This window comes from Camelus dromedarius, chromosome 3, assembly GCF_036321535.1.
Source record: "Camelus dromedarius isolate mCamDro1 chromosome 3, mCamDro1.pat, whole genome shotgun sequence".
In the NCBI taxonomy this organism is placed as follows: domain Eukaryota; kingdom Metazoa; phylum Chordata; class Mammalia; order Artiodactyla; family Camelidae; genus Camelus; species Camelus dromedarius.
This window is the reverse complement of record NC_087438.1, coordinates 109,009,670-109,023,375: the sequence shown is the minus strand read 5'-3', so window position 1 is coordinate 109,023,375 and position 13,706 is coordinate 109,009,670.

Here is a 13,706-nt window from a genome sequence, read left to right as displayed (position 1 = left end):
TCTTCTAGAGCCTCCAGAAGGAATACAGCCCTGCTAACACTTTGGTTTTAGCCCAGTAAAACCCATCTCAGAGTTCTGATATTCAGAACTGTATTATGTGTTTTAAACCACCAAGTCTGTGGCAGTGTGTTACTGCAGCAACAGGAAACTAATAAAGTATCACTGAGTTAAAAACATTAGTAAAACACCAGACACATTGGGTTGGTTTTACAAAAGTTCACTGTAAATGCTGCCTCCTGGTTTTACTGTGAGCTTCTTAGTATCTTTCACATCATTGTATTCCAAACATAATTTTTGTAACACTTATAGGTGTTTTCAATATTTAGTGGATGAATGATAATTTCATTTACTAAAAAGGGGAGGGCAATTCCTGGAAATGGTGGGAAAGACTAGCATTTGGAGTATAAAAGATAACTATGATGGCAACTGAAGTGACCCAAATTTCACTCTAGTTAAGGCATTGATGGCTCTGGTTCAGATCCTGATGGTTCTCTGCAGAGTGATGCATTAAATAATTAGCAGCCTTTACCAAGGATTTTACTAGGTGTACCTTGATACATGAATACCTTGATACCTTGAAGCATGCAGCTCCAGACTCACCTTCTATAGGAAGTCTTCCATCCTCACTCTACTACATTGTGATTGGTGTTCATTGGAACTCTTGGTTACAGGTGGTAGGAATCCAAATCAAACGTATCTGAGAAATAAACAAACAAACAAAAGTGGTAACCAAAAATTTTAAAACCAAACATGACCTGAATTTATTGGCTAGCATAACTGAAAATCTCTAGAAGTTGTCTAACTTCAGGTAATGCTGGATCCAGGTGTTTTAACGATGTCAATAGGATTTGTTCTCACTACATCCTCAGCTTTGCTTTCCTTTGTGTTGACTTCATTTTCAGGCAGGCTCTGCCCCTGTGGTACACCCCAGAAAATTCAGGCTTGCGTGTAACCAGCTTAGCAACTTCCGGTGAAACAGCATCTCTTTCTCAACACTTCTGGCAGAAGTCTTGGGATGGATTCTGATTGCTCCATCTTGAATCAGATGCCCATTCCTGAACCAATACTGTAGCTATGGAACTGGAACACCCCATGATTATCCTGAGTTCATGTGCTAACCATGAAGATGAGACAATCTCACTGGAGCCACATAGACTGAGAATAAGGGAGGAGTGGTACCCAAAGGAAATGGAGAAACTGTTTTCAGAGAATAGGAGTTGACGCTAGGCAGGCCCAAACCATAGAATTTTCTCTTCCAAGATCACGTAGAGAATAGGAGGCAGAAATAGGACTAAAATCCAGCCTCTTGAATCACAAAGAAATCTTGTTCTTAAGTCAAAAAGGCTGTAGCATGAGGGCTAGGTCTGCAAGTAAAACTCTCAAGCCTTGTGGGATTTCCCAGAAAAATAATGAGGAGTATGGAGGTGGAGAGCTGGCAGAAAGAGACATTTCCTGTTCTTATGAGAAACTCACTCAGAATTGGAAGGCCACCAAGTCTAACATCTCCATTCTCCTTACAACATCCTCTCCAGGTGGCTGGACAGCCTCTCCCTGTTTGCCCCCAGGAACAGGAAACATAATCCTTCTTTAGGCAGTCATTTTTTGATACTTCTGACCATTAAAAATAAATATCCCTATTTTGAGTTCAACCTGTCTTCCTGTAGCTCACACCTCCTTGTCCTGGGAGTCCCAGAGAACACGTCAAACTCCTTTGGAATGGCCCAGAATAAAAGAGCATAAAGATTGGGGATCAGAAGAACATGATTCTGATGCAGTCCTCTATGAGGAGAGCAAGGAAAATGTGATCAGACAAAAGACTGAAGGTCACAGACCGTCATCATCACCTGTCAGGCACTTACTATAGGCACTAAAGGTATTATCTGATTTTATTCTTATAATGAGAATTTGAGATGAATACTATTATTATTCCCATTATACGGACGAGAAAGCTGGTGCTACTAGAGTTTGAGTCATGTCCTGGGTCACACAGCTAATTGAAGTAGTAGAGTCAGAATGTGGATTCCAGTCCTGACTCTGCCACTTAAATTACTGTGATTCTCACGTGTGTGTCCCCATCCAACACATCACCCACGAGAAAGATGTGACAGCGGGCTTTAACTGACTCAGCCTAAAGGCTCTGGGGTTGGTGGGTATATTTGGTTTTTCCCTCTTTCAGAGGGTTGCTGAGCAGTTCTTGGCTTCATTAACCTCTTTGTGGGATAGAGAGAGCTGCTGATTGTGCCAGAATCAGCCAAGAGCAGCCCCACAGCCAAAGGCCCCCTCACAGCCCAATGTCCCGTGGAAGATGTTTTCCTAAACAAATCTTTCCCTCTTCCCTGGTCCAGAGATGAAATAACCTACAGGCAGCACTCCAGACAGACAGAAAAATGAAGGAGAAGGCAATGCATATTATAAGAGCATAAAAAGGATGAAGCTCTGTTTATTCAGATTGGGAAACAGATTCCAGGAACAATACATCTGCCCTAGTGTAATTATCCTGAAAGTGGTCGGCATTTTACTCAGCTCCAAAACTCATAAAGAGGCTTCAAGGAGACGGATGCTCTGGGGACTGTTTTATCAAAAGGGACTTAAGAGGTAAGGTTTCTAGATCAAACTCAGCTCTTAATTGAATCAGCAAAAACCTGGGGGAAAAAAAAGTAAAAAGGGAGTTTTATGAAACAGCAGGACACATTTTGGATACGCAGATTAAAAACCAAGGGTAGAAACTGACCCAGATACCTGCAGAATATCTCCGCACTGCTGGCTGGTATTAGTGAGAGTAGAAAGAAATGAAGTTGTTGGAATCCTAAACCCCTAGCTTGGAAGAAACACGGAGCTTTCATCTGTTCTTTTTTATTCAATTCATTTAAATTTAATTCAACTTTTTTTTTCCCATCAAATGATGATTAAGAACCTACTATGCACCAGGCACTGTGTTAAGTACTGGGGATGCAATGGAGAAGATAACATGGCCCTTCCTTCAAGGAGCTATACCATCCCTGAGTGCATCGCAGGGTCCGAGGCTCAAGTCCCTACCTACCCATGTTAGCAGGAAGTGTCTGTTCCCCAACCCCCATACTCCTCTTAACTTTTCTGAGAAATCCTATGAGGCTTAATAGCTTCGTAACAGAGTCAACCTTCACGTTCCAGCCTGTATGACCTTAGAACTGATTAGTATGGGATTCAAGAGGCTGGATTCCAGTCTTTTTCTCTGCCTCCTACTCTCTGTGTGATCTTGGGAAAGAAAATTCTATTCCTACGTGGAAGGAAACTGAGCCTCAGGGAAGACTTTCCTCCTCTTGCTCCCCAACCTCCTTGTTATGTTTAAATCTTGATCCTTCCACTCACAAGCTGTGTGCCCATGAGCAAGTTGTTTAACTCCTTTTTCTCAGTTCTATCGTATGTAAAATAGGACTATGAAAGTTTTTGTTAAGATAAATGTATGTGAAATGTTTACAATAGTGGAAGTTATATAATAAACACACGCTAGACATGAACTATATTAGAACACTGTGGACCATTTTCTCAGAGTACTGATCACCATTTATTATAAATTATTTATATGTTTAAGTGGCTATTTGGTTTCTATCTGTCTCTCCCATTAGACTGTAAATGCCATAAGGGCTGTTTTACCTACTGCTATATTCCCAATGTCCACCTCGGTGACTGGCATATAATAGGAGCTCAATAAATATTTGTTTAATGGGTTAATGAATGAATGCATTTTTCCCTCAATCCATCTCAGATTGCAGAGGAAAAAAGAATCTGAAGGACTGCCAGAGCATCTGCTCCCTGAGGTTTTCTCAAACAAGCTCCAACAGCTGTTTGTGCTAGAAGCCACCATAAAAAGCATTCTTAAAAGTGAGAGGGAGAGAACAGCAATAACGGAGAGATCTATGGCCCAGCTGGGATCCTCGATCTATGGCTGCAGCTAGACTCAGGGGAGGGAAGGGGGAAGGGCAGGAACGCAGAGGCCGGGGCTGAAGAAAGGAAGACAGAGGCATAATTTTGAATCAGAGACGGAGCAAGATGCTCAGCAAGGCAGAGACAGTCATCCAGAAAGGCCCTCTGTTGTTGTCACTGACAAAGATAGAGTGGGAGAAGGTAAGGAGGAAACACAAGTGTTTGAACTGGCAGCTAATTCCCCAAATCCTTGAGGGTTTTTGAGAGATAGAGAGTAATGCAGGCTTCAGCCTTGGCTGGTTGATTTACAACCAGTGAGAGTTGAGCCACACTGGAGCGGAGCACGTGAGGTGGCTGTGTGGCCTGGAACTTCTTGAAGCCATGCCTGGGACTTCCCGGGAGAACAGGATGGTGAGCAGACCAAAGGATGGAGGAGCTGCCTGCTCCAGTGGGACGTGAACAGTTCTCAGAGGCAGGGAAATCACACTGGAGGACTGAGAGTGCCTCTGTAATTACCCTCACACCTAACTGGGAGCTATGTATGTTTTGACTCAAAAGATTCTTCCTTCCTTCCTCCCTCCCTCCCTCCCTCCCTCACTCCATTCCTCCCTCTCTTCCTTCCTTCTCTTCTTTCTTTCTGATTTATTGAGCATTCAGAATGTACAAGGCCAACAGGGATGCACAGATTAAATAAGACATGATTCTTAACTCTATAAGAGCTCTCAGTGATATAGCATAAAGAAAAGAAAAGCAGGGAGCAGAATGAAAGTTACAGTATAAGATCATTTATATAAGCTCCATTTTTAATTTTTTATTTGTTCATGATACATGTAATTAACACATACTTACAGATATAAATATTAAATGAATTTGGCAGAAATAATCCAACTTTCTGACTGAGGTTGCTAGGGGATAAGGTGGGAAGGAAATGAAATCAGGGATGGAGAGCCAAGTAGGGTTTTGTCTTTATATGAGCAATACGTTGCTTATTTTATTTTTAAGAAGTTAGACAAATATTTTTGAATGCTCAGTTTTAGATGGTGGCTACTTAGTTATTTGGTATATGTTGTTCTTTAAAAATTTCCCAGAGTTAGAAAAAAATAAAAGCTCAAGAAATTGAATAATTGATTGTAATTCAGTAGTACAAGCCACTTTTCTATTTTTCTTCTTCCACATTAGTCCCAGAAAATGGAAGTAGCAGGGATGATCAGAGATCAAACAACCACTCTCTTTCAGACCCCCAGTCCATCTATCCTCCAGCCCATATTTTTAAGAACAAAATCTCCAGGATTGACTCAGATAAGCTACTTTACACTAAGTAAGATTAAAATAATACTTGTTCCATGAAATATTTGCATCTTCCAGAGACCTCCAGAAGTTAGCAACATGGGTAGTTCAGGCAGGAAGGGTATGAGAGCTGGGAAGCAAAGTGAACAGAATCCTCTGAGCATCTGTGGATAGGAGGCCCTGACCATTCACGGTCTTTCCCTCCTAAGATACCCTAGTTTGTAGGCAAGTGATACAATGAAAAGAGCACAGACTTTGGAGTCCAACAGAACTGGGATAGGGGCCCCTACACAGCTGTGTGACCAAGGGAAAATAACTCTTTCTGGACTTTAGTTCTCTCATCTGTAAAATGGGGACAATAGTATTTCCCAAAGTTGTTGTGAGGTTTAAATGACCTCATGGAAGTTAAGTGTCCAGCAAGCCCAGCCTGTTTACCCAGAAATCATTAGCTTCTAAGCACATGTTAGTCTGTTCTTTCTTACTCTGATTCCTCAGAGTAACATTTCAAATACGGCTCCAAGAGCCAACTTAATAAATGACCATGGTGGCCAGGACTTCTTCATTCTTAAAAATCTTCCTTCATGGAGAAAGTAGCATTGTAAGTGGCAAAGGTGGTGTAGACTTTGCTGGGCCCAAACAAGTCTCGGGCCTAGGAGGAGGCAGGAGTCCGAGGAACATAGAACAGCAGAGCTGGAAGGCACATTGCTGGTCCTCAGGCACTAGCTCCCTAACTTCGCTGTGCATGACCTGGGAAGGCTGTAAATCTCCCAGATTCTTGAGCCTCCAGTCAGAATGGTTGAGACTGGGACACAGGAATCTCTTTTTCTGAGAAAGCTCTCCCCAAAATGCAATTTAAAACAAGGACCTATCTTTTTAATCCATCTGATGGCAAAAAAAAAAAAAAAAAGAAAAAAAGAAAAGAAAAAAAGTTTGATGACATCAAATGTTGGTGAGGCTACAGGGAAACGTGTGCTCCAACCACAGCTGCTGGATGCAGCCACTTTGGAAGGTAATTCAGATTGTTAAAAACCCTACTGTACTGGGATCCATGTCACGGGACTGTGCACAAAGAGGTAGGTCGAAGGATGCTTGTTGTAGGATTGTTTGAAAGTGAAAAGCTGGGAACAAACTAAAGTCCATCAGAGAGATGTGTCTGAAGGAACTATGATATGCCTGTATCTTTCAGGCTAACAAGGATGAGGTCAATCTCCACATACTGATTGAGAGAGAGCTCCAAGAAGTACTGTGTTCAAAAAGCCAAGTTGCAACATAATCATACAATGTGACATTTGTATAAAAACAGTAACAACAAAGAGGTAGATGATACCACATAGATTCAATAGGTGCCATTATGTTTATAAATATACAGGAGAAGGTTTGGGAAGATACCTACTAATCTGATACCTAGAAGGCCTGTGGGAGAGTGGAAAGGATATTTTAGCTTTATATGTGTCTTAATTTTTTTTCATTGTGGAATTCTAGCAATTTAATTCTAATACTATTGGAATTAAATAATATTGAAATAGTTAATTCTAATTGTGTTGAATTTTTTCCAGGGCATAGAAAAACATAGAAGACTTCCTAATATTTTTTAATGATGTGGATGTAATACTGACAATAAAACTGGGAAAACATTATAAAAACTACAGTATGTATGTCTTAATTTTTTACCAGGAGAACATAAGTCTTAGTTCAGGCTGCTATAACAAAAATAGCATAGACTGGGCAGCTTATAAACAATAGAAATTTATTTCTCACAGTTCTGGAGGCTCAGAGTGTGCAATCAGGGTACCAGCATGTGTGAGTTCTGATGAGAGCCCTCTTTGGGGTTGCAGACTGCCCATTTCTCATTGTATCTCTACGTGGCAGAATGAGCTAGCTAACTCTCTCATCTCTTCTTTACAAGGACACTAATCCCATTCATGAAGGCTCCACCCCTCATGACCTAACCATGTCTCAAAGATCTCACCTCTAAATACCATCCCATTGGGATTAGAATTCCACCATATAAATTTTGGGGGGACACAAACATTCAGTTCATTGCCATATTTGTTCATTACTGAAGTAAATAGTTTCGAAATGGCTTTATTGAGGCATAATTGTCATACAATAAACTGCTCATAGTTCAAGTACACAATTTGGTAAGTTTCGGCACATGTACACACTTGCAAAACCATCATTATAATCAAAATAATGAACACGTTAGTCACACTCAAAAGTTTCCTCATGTGACAAAATTTTGTTCAACGACACAAAGAGACACCAGGAAGAAAAGACCTCTCCTTTGCTGGGTGTTGTTTCTACCAATGATGCCTGGAATAGTGTCAGCCAACTAGTGACCCGGGGGACAAAGTAGTTCACTTTGGAACAAAACCAAAATGCATGAGGATGGCAGATGGGAAACATGGAAAGAACCTGGGTCCTCGATAATAATGCTGAGCCACTGAATTAACTAGCCCAGAAACTACCCTCCTTTGGAATTTCTCATTATAAAATGGAACAAAATGTTCCGTATTGTTTAAGCCTATTTGAATTGAGTTTTCTGTTACTTATAGCCAAAAAAAAAAAAAAAGCATCTGAAAAGATGTCCTTTGAGAAGTAAACGGGGGACTGGTATCCTTGCTTTAGAAAGGAGAAAATCAGAAACACAGAGCAAATGTTATGAGGAAGTTGGAGATGACAGGCAGAGGAAAGAACTGCTCAAGGTAGGATGTGACCTGGGGCAGCCAGGAGACATGGCTAGAACATTTAAGTATTCCTCCTGGGTACCCATGACATCACTTGAGAAGATGTGTAGGGACTTTCTGCAGGCAAGCTGGGAGGGAGCTTGGACTGTTGTTATTTAAGCATCAAAGGGAATTGAGACCCCTGACAGTAAAGGAGGTGGAGGCATCTGGGTTACCCTCGAACACCCTGATTCCCAGTTTCGCCTCCTGTAGAAAGCATACAATAGTTTCTTCCATGACTACCTATAGGGTTACTGTGAGAATGGTATGACCTGAGAAAAGGCAGAAAGGGCTGCAAAAACACAACAAAAATGTTCATCTCTATCTTTTGCTTTCTACCTGTCAGAGCAAATCTATTGAACCAAGTCATCTGGGTGTCTCCAAGAAGCAGCTATGTACAATTTATAAGCCTTAGCTATAGGCAAGCCAGAAATTTTTCAGAAAGACAGGTCCATCCTTAGACCCACTGGCAACATGTCAATGAACTTCCCTTCCGTGTTTGGACGTGTGTGTAAGTGTCCAGATGGGTAGAAATGTAATCAGAGAGTACGTGGCTGTGTTGGCAGTATGCATCTGTGTGTTCTGTGTTTGTGTAGGGGGCGGGGGGAGTGCGGGGCATAGCAGAGTGCGGCTGAAGAACAATCAGGGTCAGGCAAACCTGAGTGCGAATCCAAACTGTCACTTCCTAGCTCTGTGACCTTGAAGACATTCTTCAACCTCTCTGAGCCTCAAGTTCTTACCAGTAAAATGGGATCGCTATGAGTTGCAAAAAAGTCAATGAACTTAAAGGCTAAACTTTAAAGTGCTCTGCAGGGTACAAAAAATGTATCTGAAATGTGTATGAATGAACCTGCGTATGTTACGTGCATTTCAGTGTGTGTGTAGGGGGGTGGATATGAATAATGTGTGTGTAGGAGGTGGACTTGTGGGTGTGTATATTTATATCCATGGGTGCTATGTCTGATTGTGTGTCTAGCCAATGTGCGAGAGGGAGGGAGGGAAGGAGGGTGCAATAGTGAGGAATCAGTGAGAAAGAAAAGGCTAGAGGAGGAAAATTAGGAAGGAAGGAGGGAAGTGAGACAGCGAGAGACTAGGTCTTGCTGTTCTTTCCGGAAGCCTCTGCCAGCTCCAGGAACGCAGACTGGAATGGGTTCAGAAACCTCAGGGGCTCTCCCTGGAGCTAGTCCATCTGCTGGCTTCTTTGTCCCAGAATCACCTCTCTGCACTTAGAGACGTTTTCCAGGAGGCTGGGACTGAGAAGGGGTGTGTTCTGAGCAGTGAGGTGCATTTCCTTGGTTCTCTCAGGGGTAAAGGGCTGCTCCACCACGGGGTGCTCTGTGTCATCTGCACCTGACCACCTCCAAAGCCACGCCCACCTCTGCTTGCTACTCACAATTTCCACAGCAGCCTGCCTCTTGCTACCTCTCTTCCTCTGGTCCCTCCCATTCCTTCAGGCCACCCTGCACATAGCCACCCAGCCTTGCATTCATAAGATACAGGGTTCCCCATTGTCCTCTGCCTGGAAGGCTCTGGGCATGATATGTCCCTCTGATTATTCAAGCTGAGCTCAAATATCCCCTCCTCAGGGAGGTCTCCTATGACCTTCTAGCCTACAGCAACTCTACTCTCCTCCCCCAGCTGTCAGTTCAAAATTGTATTTTACTTTAAGTTTTGAAAAATAACACACACAGAGCAAAGCACATAGAACACAGATGTACAGCATGGTGGATGGTTATAAGCCAAACACCCATGTAACTGCCAACTCCATTAAGATATAAAGTATTGCCTGTACCCTAGAAAGAGCCTCTCTTCCACCCCTAAATGGTTCCTCCCAGACATACCCCCTTCTCTTTCTTTAAGGTAGCCACTATCTTGACCTTCTGGTAATCTGATAATTGATTATTAAGCTGATTATTGAGCTATTGTCTCCCTGCCTCAAGCCCACCATTCTGCAAACCCACCCCTCCCCTCCCCGACTCCCTTCCTCTTAGAAGCTGCCAAAGGCCGAGGCACTCCAAGAAAACAGCAAGCCTGGAGGAGGGAGCAAGGACTTGCTTCCTATTTGCTTTCTGTACCTGTCAGCTTCACCACAGCAAGGCAGTTTAAATATAAAAGCAGGCAACTGCCTTCCCAGTCTTCATTCCTTTGCTTTTCTAGAGCCTAGACTCTGATCTTGGGGAACCAAGCCTTATTTTATAGGTGACAATATGGGAGACTTGGGGAGTGTTATGTTAGATGTCAACCATAGAGACACATAGTGTGCTTTGTGTGTTGTGTGACATGAAGCAAAGTTGGAGACCTCTTTTTAAAGCCCAGTTTCCTCATCTATAAAACAGGAATGAGCCATTCTCATTGACTGTCGTGAGTCTGAAGTAAGACCGTGTGCCTAAGGGACCAAGTACATCGCACGTGCTCAACGGTCATAAAGCAAGGACTCCTGCTAAAGCTGTTATCGTGGTTGCAAGTGGGTCCTGTCCCCGTGGGAGGACTCCTCCAGCAAGCCCAGTCCTGGGAATGAAGGAGCAAGTCACTTGGATCCAGAGCGCAGTGAGCTTAGGGTAGGTGGAGCAACGACCAGCCTGAGGCATAATCAGAGGCAGGTGGGAAAACTGAGACTCAGGAAGAGAGAGACCACACAGCAGAGTGAGGGTGAGGAAAGAGGCCCAGACAGGCCTCCCTGCCCGGGACCTTTGACCACACACTGTCTCCCCAGCACCAGCCAAAATGTTTTCTGAGAAAGTCCTGCTACCCTTCCCCTGGTGACCTGCAACATGCTTTCAGCATCTCCGTGGAGCACTTCCGCTAATTCGCCAGACCTAATTACATTCAATTTACTTGAATTTTATCAGAGTGCCAGTCAGCAGTGTTCTTGATAAGCCGCTCTGAAATCAAGCAGAAGCCAGTGAGGTCTTGCTTGGAGATGCTGTCTCACTCTCTAGGTGATTCCAAGTGACCCTGGAAAGTCTGATAACCCCACAGCGCCATTCCTGAGCCTGCACTGTCCGGTCAAAGCCCCGGGGAGACTGGCCAGAGCAGGAGGACACTGGCAGTAGCCTTAGCATGAAAACTGACATGTTTTCTAACTCTTGCAAGTTTCTGTTACTGTTCAGACCACAAAAAGCAGCAGTAAATGCCCAGAGTTTGCTTTGAGTGATAGGACTGAGCAGTCCTAAAAGCTGGGACTGTGTGTGAGAGTCCAGGTGTGGCTCTAACTGCGGCCAATGTCATCCAAAGGCCAACCCACAGTGGCCAATGGCATCCTCTGTGTCTTTGGAATGATTATGGATCAATAAAGCCATGATTGCTCCCTTGCCTGGAGCACCGTGCTGCATTTATCAGGTAAAGGAAATGGTCTATCAATAACAATAACAATTTACACTCAGCAAACAGTTATTTAACCGCATGTTGATTTCATTAAGGCTGGATCACAGTTATCACCATAATAACAGTGTGTGCTTCCCACTTTCCCATTTAAGAATGAAAGGTTTGAGAGTGCAGCCCTTGTTTGATGCGCTGACATTGAATTTTGAGCTATTAGCTTGTCCCTAGGAGGAAGAAAGGAAAAAGGCTTGGGCAAATGTTGGATTCAAAGCACTTAATGTCATGACTCTGATTAGTTAATCAGTTAATTAATTAGCCAAATATCTGTGAGCATCTACAATCTGCCACACACCATGCTAGATGCCAAGAGTGTAGTAGTTGGACAAGACACACTCAGTGTATACATTATCTGTTGCCACGGAACAGTATTACTACAAACTTAGCAGCTTAAAATTACACACATTTGTGAGCTCAGAGTTTCTGGGAGTCAGGAATCCCAGGTACAGCTTAGCAAGATCATCTATAAGTTTGCAATTAAGGTGTCAACCAGGGCTGGGTTCTCATTTGACTTGGGTAGGGATTCACTTTCAAGTTCATGTAGGTATTAGCAGGGCTCTGGTCCTCACAGGCTAAGACTAAGAGTTGTAGTTCCTAGCTAGTTGCTGGCTGGAGCTTGCCTCAGTTCCTTGCCATGTGGCCCACCCCAACATAGTCCCTTGCTTCATCAAAGCCAGCAAGAGAGGTGGTTTCCTAGCACGACAGACATGACAGTTTTATGTAACTTACTGACAGACTTGACACTCTTACCACCTTTGCCACATCGTATAGGTTAGAAGGAAGTCACAGGTCCTGCCCGCACTCAAGATGGTGCGGTGGGGATTACATGTGGGTATGAGTTTAGGAGACAAGGATAAGTCAGGACCATCTTAGGGTCTGTACACTATACCTAGTCTCTGCTGTGGCTTAGTTTGCACAGGGCAGACAGCCACAAAGTATAGTTACTATGAAGTGTGACTCAGGCTATAAAAGGGGAATTAACCAGGTGATGCCTCCCTCACTCAGTCTACTGAAAGCATATCTAAGCTGGGACTTGAAGTAGGAGAAGGAATTGCTCAAATCATTTGTGAGGTAGGTGTGGAAGGGGCATGGGAGTGTGTGCTGCACGGAAGATTTCAGGCAGAGGAACTCTAAACTTATAATTAGAGCAAAAGAGAGACTTAGTGATTATCTAGTCGGCTGGTTCTCAATCCTGGATGCACACTGACATCATCTGAAGAGCTTTATAAATCACGCAGGTCCAAATCCTACACCAGAGGCTCTGATGAATTGGTCTCAGGTGAGCTAGGCACTGGGCGTTTCAAAAGCTCCCTAGGTGACTTTAATGTGCAGTCATGGCTGAGACCACAGCTAGTCCAATGACTTCAATTTATAGATAAGGAACATGAAGCTCAGAAGGAAATGGATTTGGTCAAGGTTGCACAGTTACCAGTTGGTAAAGCCCAGGTGATGAGTGGGGAGGGCACTGCGCTCCAAAGTAGGGCTCCTGCTACAAACAGGACTCTGTCCATTCCTCTCTCTAGGATTCAGTTTCCCCACCTGTAAAGTGAGAAGGGCTAGATGATCTCCAGATCTCTTCAAATGCTGACGGCGCCCTGATTCTACCTGGCTGGGCATCAGCTCCATATCAGCAGCTGACGTGGGCCTGGCAACTAGCTGCCTCCACTCTGGGCTGTGTTTTTGGAAGCCTGGAGTCAGCGATGTTGTGGATCATGGCCAGCGTCCTTCTCTGAGTGAGGCTGCCTGATGGACTGGATGTTCCCAAACAAACTTTCTCACTGGAGTCAATTTTGTCTACTGAGGTGTGTGAGAGGTTCACCCAGCAGGAAGCTTGCTCTGGCTGGGTTTAATCTATGGTGTGTTTATTAGGATTAGGGTTTTAATTAAAATTGACATTTCAAAGACTACCTGTGAGGGAGCTCTCCTTTAATGAAAAGCATACCACAGTGACATAGGTAACTTCCCCCCGGACCAGGGAGGTGTCTGTGGAATAGAGGTAGAAGCAGCCAGTCTTCTCCTCCTCTGGCTAAATTGGCTCAGTTATCTGCTGGTGTTGGGGGACCTGTCCACACCACGTCATTAGTAATGGGGGGCAGCACAGTGCTGGTCTGGCCCTCTGGTGACCAGGACTCCCCTCTAGCTCTGGATGAATGTGTTAACCCTCTGGGGTTCAGTTTCTGCATGCATAAAATGGGCTGCTTGATTAGCCACTATTGCACAGAATGTTTGTTGAGCACATAGTCTGGGTTAGAATTCCTCATCTTTATCCTCAAGGGATTCACAAGGTGAGGGGAGCAGAGGCAAGAAAACCAATGTGGGATAAGGCTCTTAGCTTGCTGCCAGGCACACAGGAAGCTCTCGGGATAATTCTTGTGTCCAGGTGCTGTGGGAGCCCAGAGGAGGGCTCTTGAA